Here is a 17844-nt window from a genome sequence, read left to right on the forward strand (position 1 = left end):
TCATGCCTTACACATATGTAATCTCAGTTCATTTAAATAACTTGGAGAAAAGATTGAAGCATTCCTTCTTTAAGCAAAACTGAAAATGAAAAACAAACCCCCATCATCTCCTGTAGCTTGTCCCTGCTTCAACTATAATTGCTGCAATCAATTTTTTCAAAAGCCCAGTTTCTGTAAGGCCCAGCAACTCTAGAATCTTCTTAATTAGGAAAGCAGAGGGCAGAGCAGGAAGGCTGCAGAAGCACAAATGAGCACTAGGTGGCAGCAATGAAGCAGATAACTGTAGCTCCATGCTACCATCTAGTGGTAGTGCATAGTTTTGCAGCTCCAAAACAAGAAACTTAGTAACACAACCTTGATAGGCTGTGCAGGAACAGGTTCTTTCAAAAAATTAATGATGGTGATACCTACTGCAAGTGATAGGCAAGTCACAGGCTAAAGATTGCCCCCCTTGCTTTATTACTAATGATACCTAATATCAGGGGCCCATGTCCTTCTTTTGGTGGCAGTCATTTTCAGTAGCTAATGATCCGTATGAAGAGCTGGGTAAATAATAAGTATTAACATTAACTACTTAGTTAGACGCATTACCCATGTTTTCCTAGAAAATTAAATAGAAAACTGATTTATTACAAATATTACTGCCATAATCTATTTCTATCTATTTACTATCGTATTGCAATATCATTACTAGCATTACCATTTCCAATATTTTCAAATGTACCCATAGCAAAATGTTATTTTGTATGCGTATCATGTAAGACCAAGGTATCTAATAGATTTTTCTTTTGCTTTTTCCCCGTCACCTGAAATTGTGCATTCTGCACAGTGCCATCTTTTTACTACTATTTACATACTCTGTAGCAAGGTGTCATGAAACTGGGTTTATTTGGTCAGAAGTGGTATAATTTCTTCTAAGTTTATGGGGGGGGGGTTAAATAGTTTAAAACCTCACTTCCAAAATAATAAAGTTAGAGTTCTTAAACTGCAGTTAATACTGTTTGCTTCAGCTTTTTTCTTGGTAGTGAAGGATCTGGGAATATGTATGTATGGAGGTTGGGGCTGCTATTTCAAAACAGCATTGTATGAACAGATTACATGGGATATAAATTGCTTTTAGAGATTCAGAACTTTGTACTTATTTTAAAATAGTTTGTTTTGGCACAAGATCCTCAATGTCACTTCTACATGCTTCCTCTTTTCTCTTTTCTTCCTTTTAACCTAGTCCAACTGTTACTCTCTCCTTTCTAATGTCCTTCCCACTCTCTCAGTCCTCTTAGCTTTCAGCCCCATTCTCTTTATAATGCATTGCATTTCATCACAGCAGGGATGCTTGGACACCACAAGATTTTGCTACAGTTTTCTGAAACCCTCTGCAAAAGGCAGAAGAAGAAAGGAAATAGGGGGTAATTATACGATATCAAAATTTATTTTTGCTCCCACCTTGTCTCCTTTTTTGAAAAAGTGGGATCCTTCACAAACCGCTCACCTCACAAATATGGCAAATTGCAACCTTCACTGTATAGATTTCCTTGAATGCAGATGTCAGAATTACAGCTAGAGCTGAAACTCAAAATAGGAACATTCTGACTTTGATATGAAACATCAACAAAACATGAAACAAGTAGTGGACATATTTGTGCTTTTATTACAAAGCATAGGGCGACAGAACAGCACATGTTACAGAGAATTTTTCTCATTTACCCCTCTTCTTGCGGGTCCCATCTTTTCATTTGCCTTCAGTAAAGAGAAACATTAACCATGGCACTGCAGGAACATAAGTAGGAACTGTGTTATGCAATCCAGAAAGTGAGAGACAACAACCTTGGGTTTTTGATGACCTGGAAGGTCTCACCTTTTCAATGCAGTAATTATTTGCTAAAATGCACGAGGTCATCATCTAATCCTCCAGCAGTTACAAGTACTTTAAGAAGTTGATTGATTGGGCAGTAGGAAAATGCTTGGTGTCAGGCAGCACAGCAGTTATTTAGAAGACTGTTTAGTATTTACAGGATGAGAGAGAAAATATGAACCCATCAAGCTATTTGGCAAGATGAGCAGCACATCCAGCTCACAGGGGAACTGAGTGCACCAAGAGAGGGATTGTACCCTTGGCCCAGATCAGGGAAGGTTCATTTATTCAATGGGTCTTCAAGGGGTTCGCCTCTCTCTTTCTACTGCTCAACAACAATAAAGTGTATTTCTGTCCATGGGAATAGAATAATGGGTTAAAACATTTTTAAACTCTAATTAATAACTCTAATTAATTTCTATGAAAAAATGGAATGTCCATGTGCTGTATACTTATATACTTATATCAAGATTAATAGCTAATGATGGCATTTGCGTGATGTATCACCACACACACCATCAGTTGGCTTCAGGCATCTCTGGAAATGAGAACCAGTTAGACTCTTGTGATAGCCTAAAGGTAAAAGGTAAAGGTTTCCCTCACACATATGTGACGCTCATCTCAATTTCAAAGCCAAAGAGGTAGCACTGTCCGAAGAAATCTCCATGGTCATGTGGCCGGCATGACTAAACACCGAAGGTGCACAGAATGCTGTTACCTTCCCACCAAAGGTGGTTTCTTTTTTTATACTTCATTTTTGCATGCTTTCAAACTGCTAGGTTTGTAGAAGCTGGGACATGTAACAGAAGCTCACTCTGTTATGCAGCTCTAGGGATTCAAACCGCCGAACTGCTGACCTTTCAGATCGACAAGCTCAGCGTCTTGGCCACTGAGCCACCACATCCCTCTCTGATACCTTGACAAACAACAAACATGGTATAATAAGCTATGGATTCCATCCAGTCTATTAGATGCCTGAAGTCTTATCATACTCCATTTTTACCAGCTTGAATTGAAATAAAGGATTTTTTTAGAGTCACAGTTAAATGGATCACCAATCCAAACAGTGATATCGTATCCAATATCTGTTTGATAAATAGTCATGTCAATAAAGTAGTTATAATTGTATAAAGTACATTTAATTTATTCCTTATATTGTTGTTTCAGAGTGCTGCCCAACCAGAAGGAAATGCATTCTTATTTTAGGATAAATACTCCGCAAATCTGATGAAGTGGATGACATTAATGAAAGATAATATTATAGTTTCACAGGATCTTAAAATATTTCTTTATTATTCTTACAGCAACAAAACAACATGACTGCCTAGAAATGACAAAAGAAAACAAAATGAACAAGACAATAATAAATGGAGAATGAAATGGATACATTTGTCAGAAATAAAAAGCAGAACATTTTTTTTTCAGGTTCACATCTCTGCTGTGATTGGATTTGGTAAATGAATATATCATGTTTTTCTAACTTCTTTACAGCTTCCAGGCGAAGCAATTTTAAGAGTCCTTGGAAGATTAGTAGGAGGACTTTTAAGTATTGTGTGTCTCTGTATAATACACAAAAATGCAGAGCCATGTAGATTTATAGAAACATTATTGCTAATATAGAAATAGTTTGGAATAGGACATTTGCCTTTAGAGCTTTCTGGCACTGTCATTTCTCTTTGAAGCTCAGTTCCAAATCAGAGCAAAACAATGGGGATTAACCAAGCAATCTGCTGAAGCATTAGGGAAAAACTGCCTTACTCCACTAAAAACAGCTGCAAAATCTTGCTCAAAATTGCAGCTCTTGAAGAAATCAGAAGCCATGAAACCATCACTGGCTGTCATACATCAATTCCTACGGAAGTGGGAGAGAGGGAGGACACATCTGCTAGCCACCCTGGGAGTGGAGGAGGCAAGAGAATAACCCCAACTTGATCAGGATTTAGGCATAACTAAAAATGAAGACTGTACTTCATCTTCCCCAGTATCTAGGTATCCTTATGTTCTTCCCCAAAGCTTTCCCTTATAGAATGACTATGGAGTAAAGGCAGGGGTGGGTTTCTCGCCCCGTTCCAACCGGTTCGGTTGGAACGAGGCCGGCGGCGTCCTCGCGCACGCACACGGCATCCTCGCGCACGCACGCGGCGTCCTCGCGCACGCACGCGGCATCCTCGCGCACGCACGTGGCGTCCTCGCACACGCACGCGGCGCACGCATGCATACTAGCGTCTGCGCGATGCTCCAGCTGCTCCTGGAGGATCGCGCAGGCGCTGTATGCGTTCTGCGCATGTGTGGAAGCGCAGAATTGTAAAAACTGGGTAAGGAGCGGGCGCGGGTGTGCGGGCGCGCGCGGGCGCGGGGGGGGGGCTTCGCCGTTCCCGGAAGTTACTTACTTCCGGGTTCGGCGACCAACCGGATCGCAGGGACCGGTGCGAACCGGTCGAAACCCACCCCTGAGTAAAGGTAAAGGTAAGGTAAAGGTTCCCCTCACACATATGTGCTAGTCATTCCCGATTCTAGGGGATGGTACTCATCTCTGTTTCAAAGCCAAAGAGTCAGCACTGTCCAAAGACGTCTCCATGGTCATGTGACCGGCATCAATAAATGCCAAAGGCGCATGGAACGCTGTTACCTTCCCACCAAAGGTGGTTTGTATTTTTCTACTTGCATTTTTACATGCTATTGAACTGCTAAGTTGGTAGAAGCTGGGATAAGTAGCTCACTCCATTACGCGGCGCTAGGGATTCGAACTGCCAAACTGCCGACCTTTCTGATCAACAAGCTCAGCATCTTTGCCACGGAGCCACTGCGTCCCTATCTGTGGGGCAGCAAATGATAGTGTAGGGATCAGGGAATGGGTTGCTGCCGGCATTACTGCCGGTTCAGTGAGTGCACAAATTTGGTTGCGCGTGCCAGACTTGTGCTCCATGCACGTGCACAGTTGCCCATAAATAGATCTGTGCATTTGCAGAACATTAAAAAATGAAAAAAAAAAATCCATGCCGACTGGAAAACCAGTTTGGAGGCGTTGCAGGCCTGAGTCCGAACCAGTCCGAACTGGTAGGAACCCACCTCTGGTAGGGATTGTTTGAACAATCACTTTCTGCCATGTTTCAAAAGACCAAACCAAACTAAAAGGGACATTTCAGGGGCATTTGCTGGGTAAAAGTGGGACTAAAAAAAGGTCAAGATGGCAGCTGTGATCATATGATTGAAGCCCCACCCTTTTTAGGTGCACTGTAAAGAGGTGGGGCTTGATTGCATAGTCCCAGCTACCATCTTGACCTTTTTTTTAAAAAAAATTCTCCCTGTGGACCCTCCTGGATGCTTTTATTTTTTGTAATTCTTGATTGCAGTGGTGGGATTCAACCCATGTATTGACCTGTTTGCTCCATGTGCACGCAGTGGGTTTGAAAACAGCTCAAAAACGTACCTTCTACTGCAGTAGAGTAAAACAGCTGAGGTGTGGCAACCCACTCTGCCTATCAGCTGTGCTTCAAACAAAGGAAATATATGTCAGTATAGCTCACGGGTGGGCAGGCGGGTACACATAATCGTCGGAGTGAACTGGTTCGCTCTCAGCTGATCATCGGAGCTATCAGTTCACTTAAATTGGTCCGAACTGATGGAATCCTACCCCTTTATGCATGGATGTGATATGTGTGTGTGTGTTTGCACAGAGAGGGAAGGATAAACATAAGGAACAAAACATTTAGAATCTAATTTTTAAATTGTACTTAAAAGATTGGCATTTTAATTTTTAAAATTTTATATTATCTTGAATTAATGAATAGGAGAAAAGGGTAGATACAACAACACCTCATCAGAAATAATAGAGGAAATTCAAGACCATCTAGATCAGTGTTTCTCAAGCGAATGCTGGCTGGGGAATTCTGGTAGTTGAAGTCCGGACATCTTCAAGTTGCCAACGTTGAGAAACACTGATCTAGATCTTCATTCATATGCACCAAAACAGGGTATTTTAAATTTAACAATTGGGAAGGCTGCCTTGACATTCTTACAGAAAGATGATAACAGAAGCAAGGATATGATCTAAATTCCAGTTCTTATATTTTACTATTACCTGGTGGATTCATGTCAGATGAGCCAAGTTATAAAGTAACTAGACATCCAGGATCCCAAATCTATGTATTAATGAACTGAGATTAAAATGGATTTTTTTTCATTTATGCAAAAAATAAGTGCATTTGAAATTAGATTAAAAAGAAAGGGAGAATGAATAAGATTTTTTGACATCTACCTCTACCCAACGAGAGCATTTCAACATGGAGAGGGGGAGGGAGAGAGAGACAGAGAAGGAAAATAGCATACTAATAATGGCAGTTACAATGTGGAGGAAAGGACCAGGACCAAAATTACCATTCTTCCCCAGAAGAGTTTATGGAAGGAATGGATTGGAAGGGATGGATAAGATTCATCATGAGGCCTAATAATTATTGCAGGCATTACCAATAGCAAGGCCCTCCAGTTCAAACCTAAGAATATGTGTGCCTTCAATTACATTGTTTTTGGTGGGAGAAATTGCTTTCGCATCCCACCATCTTGTAGCTATTATTTAAGTTTAGACTTTGTTTCTTGCTACCGTCTGTTGCATTTTCTTCATCTTTTGATGCCCTGGCAGGATCTACAAGCAACACATTTATATTTACTTGGTACTAGCTTTGCTTTCCAATAGGCAGTATTCCATCTTAGCCAATAGTCATGCTGTTAAGTAACCCACATATGGAGTATGTGCACCAGGTATAACTGACAAGGGCAGGAATGTGAATGGAGAAACATGGGAGATGTTTATGCTTGAATTGATGAACCTAAAGCAACAGCTGTGAAAACTTTAACAATGCTTATTTGGGTGATAAATGTGGAGATGTATTCAGGGATAAAATAGAAGTTTCATCCTGATATTACAGATAGGAATAAAGCACTTGGTGGTTTATCTTTTATAGCATTTTCTTTTGATATCTTTTCAAAACTAGCAAATGTTTATTAAGAAATGTTAAACCTATGGATCTGGAATATTGTACGCAATTCTAGCCCTACATTTAATGCAAGATATAGTACAGCAAACACCCAAATATTGTATCAGTTGCAGGGAAACAGCATCAGGCAAGGGTATATCTCCATTAATGACTATTCCAGAGCTGGCAACTATGAGAACAAAATGCTAGATGGTAATGGACCTTGGGCTAGTCCAGCAGGGCTGTTTTTAAGTGATTCACAACACATATTTCCAACACACACATAGAGTAAAAGAAACACCATGTGTTGATGTCCTTACCCATAATTTGTGCGAATCATACTCAAAAAAAGCTTCATTTTAAAAAGTCTTCAATAATAGCTTTCCTAAAAATTATTTTCTTTTTCCTAGAAGAAGAAGAAGAGCCATTTAACATTTGCAGTTCAAAATGATACTTGCATTGTTTTACATTTTAAAGTTTGTTCTTGCTTCTATTTGTCTGCCAAAAAGTTTTTGCCGACAAGCAAGTTTTGCATACCAAAACCTGGGTTGTCATGTGCTTTTTCTTACCAAATGGGTTAGCATTAACGTTATCGATTGATGCTTGCCAGCTACCTCTGCAAATGTTTGTACCTGTGCCACAATCACAGCAAGATAATGTACCAATCAATTATATTCATGGTGGGGAAAATGTTTGGGAGAAGAGATTTAACAGTAATGCAAAACAGGAGCAAGAACCCAACTTTCATTTATATTTCTGCAGCCAATAAAGCAGTTTTCTACTGAAAGGATTTCATACTATGTTCGCTTCTTTCCCTGTGAAACCATGGCAGACATCAGCTCTGCAATTGTTCTTCTCTCTCTTGTCTTTGTAGAGACTTATTCCATTCATGGGAGGTCCAGTATCTTTGTCCTTCTGAATCTGAATACATTGGTTAGAATTACTCTTTCTTTGCTGCTTTAAAAACAGGCTTTCAGGCTCAAAGCCATTGGAAAGGACTTTGAGATGCAAACATATCACCATGCCATCATACATACATTTGAGAAATTCAATATAAGTACTTCACCATGCAACATGCAGCAAATCAGTAAGGCTGTTGGCATCTTTACAATCAATCTTGTCTTGCTCTTTCCTTTGCAGCAACCTCTCAGAGAGGGCTGGGGCAAATTACTTCATAAATGTATACCTATATATGAAGACAAATAATTTGAAGTGTGCAGAGAAGATGTGGGTTTTTTTTTCTTGAATCACAACCCAGAGCACTGGAAGGGGAACCTATGAATATTCAGCTCTTGGCTATCTTAGAAGCTGTTAGAGCAAGCATAAATTAATTGAAGTTTCCTCTAAACCCCCAGGTGCAAATGTGCCTCTCAAAAACCCTGGGTGCAGCCCTTAGAGGACCTCCAAAAATTGTTTTCTTACTTTGAGAAGAGCAAAAGTAAAAGAGAAATTATTAAACACATGGGGAGTAGGCATACTAACTATATTGATTTTTCCACATATAATTGATTTCAATAAAATAAAATACGTTTTTTTTCTATTATTTGTGCTTATGCCAATGGCTTAGAACTCTATTTTGTATATCACTCAATGGTCAATCTGGTGTTTAGACTAAAAAATGCTGGTTCTCCCAGCTTAGAATTTAATGATAAAACGTTTGTTTTTTAAACAGAAATAGACCACCTTATAAGGGAGGAAGGGAGGGAGGGTGGGAAGGAAGGAAGGGTGACCTTGTTGTATACAATATCAGGCACAATTTTGTTTGCTTTATTGATAGTGCTAGTGATCCAAGTAACATTGCAGGATCATTACTTGGAATATCAAGCATATGACTTAAATTTAACACAACTCGGTTTTTATTAAAGAAATCCTTACTGCTGTTGGGCACAATTGCTTCTAAGAAAAAAAAGGCCTTCCCTCAGAGCCTGGTTGATTTCTACAGCGATCAAAGTTTTAATGTTGCACCCATGACCTCTAAGGTCTTTCCTTGGTGTTGCCAATTTCCCCTCTCTGGGACTCATCCATCTGCACGTTGTATAATAAGTCTTTTGTAACTCTCAACAAATTATTTAGCTGACAGACAACCACCCATTGTCTTACAGATCTCAATGTTCGTTATCTCCTTCTTGGCAACCTCTCATTCCAATTTTTCAGCTTCGCAGCTGACCCTATCTCTCCACACAGCCTTTTTGTTTGCAACTTTTTGACCCCATTCTGGGCTTTCTACAATCTCCTTATACATTTTCCCACTCAATCCTTCCTTCAAGCTTTAAGTGCTAAATTGTGTTTAAGTTGTACAAGAGACAGCTTATCATGGATAGACAGATATGATTGTGAAAATGATCAATGAATACCTGGGATTACAGAAATTAGAAAAGATAGCTTCACAAACATTAATATGTATTATATAATTGATTCATATGTTCCTCGCTGACATATTGGTTAGTCCAGATGACACAATATTAATATGGGAGGCTGTAGTTTGTAAAACCCTCTGTAACAGAAACAGTAACAGCATGAAATAACAAAGAAATTTAAAGTTCAAAGTATAGCTATTACCTAGGAACTAGAAAGAGGGTTTTGTACCATACTGTATAGCAAATTTAGTATTTAGTATTTTTTTTTAGTATTTTATTAAGGATTTATATGCCGCCCTTTTCCCTGAGGGGACTCAGGGCGGCTTACAACAATGAAGGGAAGGGAGTGCAAGACAAGACTTGAAAAAAAAAAGAATCGTGATTAAAAGAAATTAAACCATAAAAATACAACATTCACTCAACATTCGGGCGGGGTGAGAAGTAATCCTATCCCCAGGCCTGACGGGATAGCCAGATCTTGAGGGCTGTGCGGAAGGCCTGGACTGTGGTGAGGGTACGGATCTCCACGGGGAGGTTGTTCCATAATGTCGGAGCTGCAACAGAGAAGGCTCTCCTCCGAGTAGTCGCCAGTCGGCACTGACTGGCGGATGGAATTCGGAGGAGGCCTACTCTGTGCGATCTGATGGGATGGGATTTACATGGGATTTACATGAGTACATGGGTACTCATGGGATTTACATGAGTACATGGGTAGTTGTGCATCAGAAAAGTGTCTGCACCTTTTGTAAAGCATTCTATCTAAATACATTAATTTGGCTTTATTTAGCAATGTTTTTGAGAGAAGTCAGTAGCATTTTCAAACTTGAAGTGGATAATAATCAAACATAATGCATTTTTAGGTGATGTGGTTAATTGTGATAAAGGAGTTGCCCAGCACATATAAAGGACTATAGGATGTGTACAACAGAAACAAAAAATAAAACAAGAAAGATAACTTGCTAAAAAAGAATAACCCAATATATTAAACACAGGATAATTAGATAGACAAATATAATGAAATGTTTGAAATCACTCTTGTTTCTTGCAGATACATCTGCCATAGATGCTATTTACTTATCTATTTTATTATTCATTAATTTGTATCCCACCTTTATTATTTTTACAAATAACTCATGGCAGAGAACATATCCAACACACCCTCCTTCTATTTCTCCGACAATAACAACCTTGTGAAATGACTTGGGCTGAGAGAGAGTGACTGGCCCAAGGTGATCCAGGTGGCTGTCATGGCTAAGGCAGGACTAGAACTCATAGTATCTAGCTTTCTAGCCTGGTGCCTTCACCACTAGACAAAGCTGTGTGCTATTGGTGGAGGATAAAGAATTTATAAACCTAACAATTCCTCAGTGATGAGAGAAAGACTGATGGCATCATTTCAGTTTTAATTATTTACTTACTTATCGTATGTACTTACTTACTTACTTACTTACTTACTTACTTACTTACTTACTTACTTACTTACTTACTTACTGGGTAACCAGCTGGGTGACCTTGGACCAATAACTCTTTCTTAGTTGTTGGATAAAAAAAAAACCCAAACTACTTCCAAAATCTTGCCCAGGGATTAGTCCATGTTGCTGCCAAGAGTCAACACTGACCTGAAGGCACAAACAGTAAGTTTGATAAGTCACTCAACTCAAACAATGTGACTCTGGGAGGTCTATATGATGAAAATGAACAACAAACCAGAAAAAAACCCATATAACATTAAGATGTATACAATATATGAATATAAAATATAAAAGCTGTGGTGGCTCAGAAGTTAGAATGCAGGATTGCAGACTAACTCATTGCCCACTCTGGGACTTCAATTCTGAATGGCTCAAGGTTGACTCAGCCTTCCCTCCTTCTCAAAGTCAGTAAAACTAGGACCCAGATTGTTGGAGGCAATATGCTGACTCTGGAAACCACTTAGAGACGGCTGTAAAGCACTGTAAAGCAGTATATAAGTCTAAGTGCTATTGCTATAAAATGGTAGCCAAGCAACATTACAAGCATTTCTGCATAGCAAAAGTGATTCTAAGAAATGTGGAAGTGATAATCTGAATTGTTGGACTCAGCATTAGCACAAGAACTGGAAAGTGTGAAAGAGGCTTCTATTACAGAACACTTAAAATGGAAATAGTATTAGTCATTCACAACTAAACCTTGGAAAGATTGGATCATAGATATTTAAGGATAATTAGATTGGAATCCCATCTTCATTTACCTGTGCATAAGCACCATTGAACAGAATGGGACTTACTTCTGAGCAAACTTATAGAGGCTTGGGTGGTTAATTAGAGTTCTCCGCTTCAGTTAAATGGTGATTCTGTAATTCTGCAGGGACTGAAGAATTCTCTACACAATTATCAAGTCTCCATAGCAACTCCCTGAGGACCTAACAGAACTCTTATGGAAAGCTCTTCATTTTTATATGTCGGTTTTTGTCTTTCAAGTAGGTAATTCTCATTTATTCATTCCTTTGAAGTGAAGGATAATACTTAGATGTGTGAAATGTTAGGAGCAATCAGACCCAGAAACGTGGTTATCCATATGAAAGGAAATGCATGCTTTATTAAGCCATCACACCAAATCACCATCTCTGAATACATACCTTGACTGGCAGCTGTTGCGAGCCGAAACAAAAACACATTTGTGTTGAAGAAACAAATATTTCAAAGTATCAGGCAACAGCAATTAGAAATGCAAAAAATTAGGGGTGTTTTATTTTAGATCAACTTGAGTCATTATTTGCAGTGACATGCAAGTTATAAGAGGATTAAAAAAGAAATTAAGTCCCAAACAAACACTCCATATGAGTGATGAAATATTACATCTTCGGGCGAGAGAGCATTTAAGATATTTATAATCAGTACTTTTGAATGAAGAACTAGTCTTGAGATATAGTTGTATATATATACTGTTGACTTTGCTTACATTAATCATTATAGCAACTCTGCAAGTGTTCTGAGGACCATCCAGATACAAACTACTGTATGTTATCAGGTCGGATGAGCCATGTTGCATATTGAAGAGTATTAAACAAGGGAAAAAACACAATGAATAAAGGTGCAATATATCCCTGTTCTTTACTTCAGCTCCTTTCTTCATGAATGTGTTATGAATCCCACACCATGCTGCAGATCTGTTGCAGAAGAGAATTTCCATTATAATACAATATAATACAATAGCAGAATTGGAAGGGACCTTGGAGGTCTTCTAGTCCACTCCCCTGTCTAGGCAGGAAACCCTATACCATTTCAGACAAATGGCTATCCAACATCTTCTTAAAGACTTCCAGTGTTGGGGCATTCACAACTTCTGAAGGCAAGCTGTTCCACTGATTAATTGTTCTAACTGACAGGAAATTTCTCCTCAGTTCTAAATTGCTTCTCTCCTTGATTAGTTTCCACCCATTGCTTCTTATTCTGCCCTCAGGTGCTTTGGAGAATAGTTTGATTCCCTCTTCTTTGTGGCAAACCCTGAGATATTGGAACATTGCTATCATGTCTCCCCTAGCCCTTCTTTTCATTAAACTAGACATACCCAGTTCCTGCAACCGTTCCTCATATGTTTTAGCCTCTAGTCCCCTAATCATCTTTGTTGCTCTTCTCTGCACTCTTTCCAGATTCTCCACATCTTTTCTACATCGTGGCGACCAAAACTGGATGCAGTATTCCAAGTGTGGCCTTACCAAGGCATTATAAAGTGGTATTAACACTTCACGTGATCTTGATTCTATCCCTCTGTTTATGCAGCCTAGAACTGTGTTAGCTTTTTCTTTTGGCAGCTGCTACACATGGCTGGCTCATATTTAAATGGTTGTCCACTAGGACTCCAAGATCCTTCTCACAGTTACTACAATTGAGCACAGTTACTACTACTTTACCTGTGCATTTCATTTTTGTTGCCTAAATGTAGAACCTTACTATTTTCACCATTGAATTTCATTTTATTAGATAGTGCCCAATGTTCAAGTCTGTCATTCTTCTTTTACACTATTTGTCTGGCCCTCATAGATTATCCAGTTTGCTTTATAGCCATAGCTTACTGTACTCCATGATAATTTTGAAATATACCGACCAACTAAAAAAAATCATAGTCCCTGGAGTTTTAGAATCTAAAATGGATGTTTTTTTCCCCAAGGAATAGCATTCAAATCCCAATAGTTTGGATTGTTGGGATGGTAAGGATTCAGATTCCAGATAGTTGAATTCATGGCTTAACATAAATGCCTATAAAATATCTACCAGAACCATGTGGAAGTGGTGTGTGTATGTGTGTGTGATTTCTTCAAATTTCTCTAGGGAAGGAGAAATTATTGGATAGTTGCTCAAGGTCCTGGCCATTATCACTACTTGGAAAAAAAGCAAATGGGAGAAATTCCTTCCTGCCTAGGATCAAGTTGTTTGCTAGTTTGTTAAATTTATGTGTCACTCACCATGGTGTTACTCTGGACAGTTTACAACAGTAAAACAGAAAAAAACCCGATAAAATATAAGTATAACAATAATAATAAGACAATAAAAATAAACAATAAAAGAAAATAATATGAATTAAAAAGATGAATGGAGGGGGACCATAAAGGGCAAGGGGGAATAACCATCTCTAGTAAGCTACACCCCCATTGAGTCCCCAGGTTTCAGAGGACTAGTGCTACAGCACAAAAGGATCTTCTCCTGGATTCTGCCAGAGTACCTTGGCCAATGAGATCTGCAGCAGGCCTCTGACATTATGAGTAAAGCTGATTTGTCTTAGCAGGATGAGAGGGCTCATCAAGTATCCTGGAGCCATGTCATGGAGGTCATAATCAACACTGCAGTTCTGCACCTGGAAGCATACTGATAGCAAGTGCAGTTCGCAGAGCAGAGGTGTAATATGGATCATTCTAGGGGCCCCAAAGACTGCTCTTGCTGCTGAACCAGCCAAAGCTTCTGAATTCATTTCAAGGGTAGTCCCATGTAAAGTGTGCACAATAATTCAGATGGAAGATGATTTGAGATTGAGTGACTGAGCTCAGGGAATTCTGATTCAGGAAAGACTGCAGGTAGTATGCAAACCAAAGCTAGGCAAAGGCTCTCCTACCTTTTTGAGTTGTGAGTCCAAGACAACCCCTAAATTGTGAACCTGTCCAGAATTAAAGATGTTAGAAAGATGTAATGAGCCAGAAGTGGAAGTTCCATGCACCCAAAGCGACTTGGTTTCGCCAGGGTTCAGTCATAGCATAGCTGTCCCCCATCAGGCCCCTACAGCCTCCAGACACTGTGAGGGATAGCGACAGCATCTCTTAGATCATCTGATGTGAAGATGTAACATTGAATATCATCAGCATATTAATGATATCTCAACCCATGATGATGGATTACAGACATGTTCCCAAACACACTTTTATCTATGTGAGGTTAGGATAAAATAATCCAGCTATGGTTAGGATAATCAGGAAACACCAGGTTAGAGACAGATTGTCCTGGAAAAAATCTGTCTTTGTGGTCACCAAATGTAAAGAACAACTGGACAGCACATACTGTATTATTTTGGAGTATAAGGCTCTCCGAAGTATAAGACGCACATAGCTTTTGGGGCGGAAAACAAGCAAAAAATATCTGCCTCTGCCTCCCAGCAATTTGCCTCCTTGCAACAAACAGCAAACAATACAGACAATATTCACTGTTTGTAGTGTTACATTTCAGACTATACTTGTACAGATACTGTTAAAATTGATGTGCTCTCTGCTTCTGTGGGAATGCTGCTCTCTGCTCCCAGTACTTTGCAACCTGGCTGGAGACCACCACCGCTAAAGTGGCGCTTCACTTGCTGCAGCTCAGACACCGGAGAGGTGGTAGTAGCGCTGTCCAGGTTGGGGAAAGGCGGCCGGGGCCAGGTTGCCACAGCGGAACCTCTGCTGACTCCTAAAGAAGAGGCGGTGGATGATTTGCTTGTACAACCAATCATTAGTACTGATTTGGAGAGGTACGCCAGATTTTCATTACCTATTCAGCCGAACCAGTCTGAACCAGTAGGAACCCACCTCTGATGGGCAGCAACATCTGCAGGGGAGTTCAAAAGTGGTGACTAGGGTAAATCAAAACCCCACCCTTTTGTGGATGTGTGCAATATTGATCCACAAACAAAAGAGACAGGGCTTGGCTTGTGATGCTACAATTATCATCTTTACTGTTTTCACCCTCTCCTGGGTATGGTGTATGGAGGGCACGAGCATGACATATGGAGACAGGTATTATGAAGGGGAAAAGGTGCAGGGTTGGTTTTAGCTGGAATTGGCAACCCAAACATGGCAATATGGGAAAGATAGCTATTCTTAGGATTTCTCAGGATGTTTGTAATGTATGTTACTCTGTTTACACTTCTTTAGGAGGTATTGTCTGAAATCAAGGGTCATTTTTCTTTTAGGTTGATGTGGTAAGAATAAAAGTGTAATTTACTGAGAATAAATTGAGTGAAAGTAGAAAGCGGTTCACGCCAGGACAAAACCATCATAATGTCACAGTCACTCTGCTGGGAGCAGAATAGGCTATGATCTTTCAGAAAAAAAGATCATAACTGAATGGTCACTGAACATTTCACCTTTGTGTGCTCATTCAAAAATAAGAGGGTTGAGACTAAAAGAGCAAATGTGAGAAAGCCAGCGGATCATCCAGCAGCTGTAGAAGCTCACGGATATTCCTGCCTCTGCCCTTGGCTGAAAAGTAAGTGCTGCACTGGTTTGTTCTCCGTTAGATTTGAGATTATTCTTTTCTGTTTGCTTTTAGGTATCTTTGTTTTTAATCAATGTGCTACTCACAGTTAGTGTTGAGTTAGATGGCTCCATATGACTCTATAACAAATGGATGGATTGATGGATGGATGGACGGATGGATAGACAGACCAATGGACCGACCAACCAACCAACCAACCAACCAACCAACCAACCAACCAACCAACCAACCAACCAACCAACCAACCAACCAAGATTAGAAGCTTTTTTTATTGACAAGGGGTATTTGTGGAGGCTAGCATTGTAAAAGTCAAATAAATCAAGGCAGGAGGTGGTAGTGCACTGACTAAATCTCTGTATATGCTTCCCCATCCTGAAAAAGAAAATATCAATTATTCCTAAAATCTTTTGAGATGAGGGAGGGGTTGAAGTTGGGTGGTCAAAAGCCATAAAAGGTGTTTGCCTCTTGAATGAGAACTTGTTTTACGACTGCCATATCTGACAGATCCAAGAATGGGGGGAAGCTAATGGAGACGCATGTTCTGGACTGTCTAGAACTAAAGACAAAGATTCCTGTTCCTGCATGCTTTCTATTTATATTCATCACTTTGCTGAAGCTAGAAAGTTGTCTGGATCAAGAAAAGAAGGTTCTTTGCTCTAAAATTTATAATCCAGAAAGACCCAGCACAAAAGCAGAAAAGTTCACACCTTGTTCAGCTGCGTGAACTATTGCTATAGGAAGATGAAGGGTATTTCATTATTGCTGTTATGTATTACTATAATTTGGCTTTAAAGATAACACTCCTACCTTTTAGGCCTGGTTATGGGACTGAGAGAGAATGTTTGCATTCTAGGATTGCTTCTACACGGGAGTGAGATGGGAGTGATGCCTCTGTCCTTCCTCTTTTTGATCCTTCACCTGCTTTCAATATTGTCAATCATGGTAAGCTTCTGCACTGGCTTTGGGGGTTAGGGCTGGGTGACAGCAGTCTGGGCTGGTTCTCTTCCTTCCTCCGGAGCCAGTTCCTGTCAGAGATCTAGTTTGCGGCCTTTGCTTCCAGTGGGGCTGCAAGACTAGTATTCTATCTTCTCCTGCTTGACATCTACACGAAGCTGCAGGATGAGACCATTCTATGATTTGGGTGAGTATCTTGATACCAGCTTTATATTTCTTCTCTAGTTCATCTGAGTGATATTCCTGCCTCAGTGCCTGGAATAAGTGAGGGTCTGGATAGGGAACAATGGGCTTCAACTTGAGCCAAGCAAGACCATATGGCTCTGGATTTTAGGATTCCCTGATTTAGGAACCTTCCATCTGTAGTTCTGGATATGATTGAATTACCCCAGGCAGTCCCTGTGCATAATTTGGATATTTGGCTAAGCCTGTTTTACACTATTATAGTCATATTAATTGTTGTTGGTTGTTGTTTTTTATTTTATTTTTTTGTGATATTATTTTAAACGTCATTTTTAAGCATTGTTAGCTACCCAGATTCATGTATTTGAGATGGGTGACTATATATAGTGAATGAATGAATAAACAAAATTTACAAGCAGAAACATAAATAAATATAGAGGATCTAAAGGGAATCTAAAGGAAAATATATCATCCACAAAAGATTGTATGGAGACTGCTTCCAGTCTTCACATTTCCTTGTGGGTCAAGGCTAGCAATAATAACAATAACAATAACAATAACAACAACAATAACAACAACAACAACAATGATAATAGCATTTGTGACACATTTTTGAATATTCAGTTGATTGAGTTTCATGTTTAATGAATAAAAGAAATAACAACAACTACATCAACCAGAAAATATTGCACCCATGGTACACAGTACTGAGAAAATTTTTGTGAGACACTGTTGGCTTGCAGAGCAGGTGCAATGGCACTGGGGTATCTCTCTCTCTCTCTCGCTCTTCCTCCTCTTTCTCGTCT

The 17844-nt window shown here is 39.6% G+C and overlaps 1 long non-coding RNA gene across 1 annotated transcript in view; it reads left to right on the forward strand.

The window, feature by feature from the left end:
• Nucleotides 1-17844, forward strand: part of LOC148045537 (uncharacterized) — a 141121-nt gene that overhangs the window by 49501 nt on the left and 73776 nt on the right. The window lies entirely within an intron of this gene.

The sequence above is a fragment of the Thamnophis sirtalis genome, unplaced genomic scaffold (assembly GCF_051295495.1).
Source record: "Thamnophis sirtalis isolate CommonGarterSnake01/CBP01778 unplaced genomic scaffold, rThaSir2_p1.2 scaffold_5, whole genome shotgun sequence".
Classification (NCBI taxonomy): domain Eukaryota; kingdom Metazoa; phylum Chordata; class Lepidosauria; order Squamata; family Natricidae; genus Thamnophis; species Thamnophis sirtalis.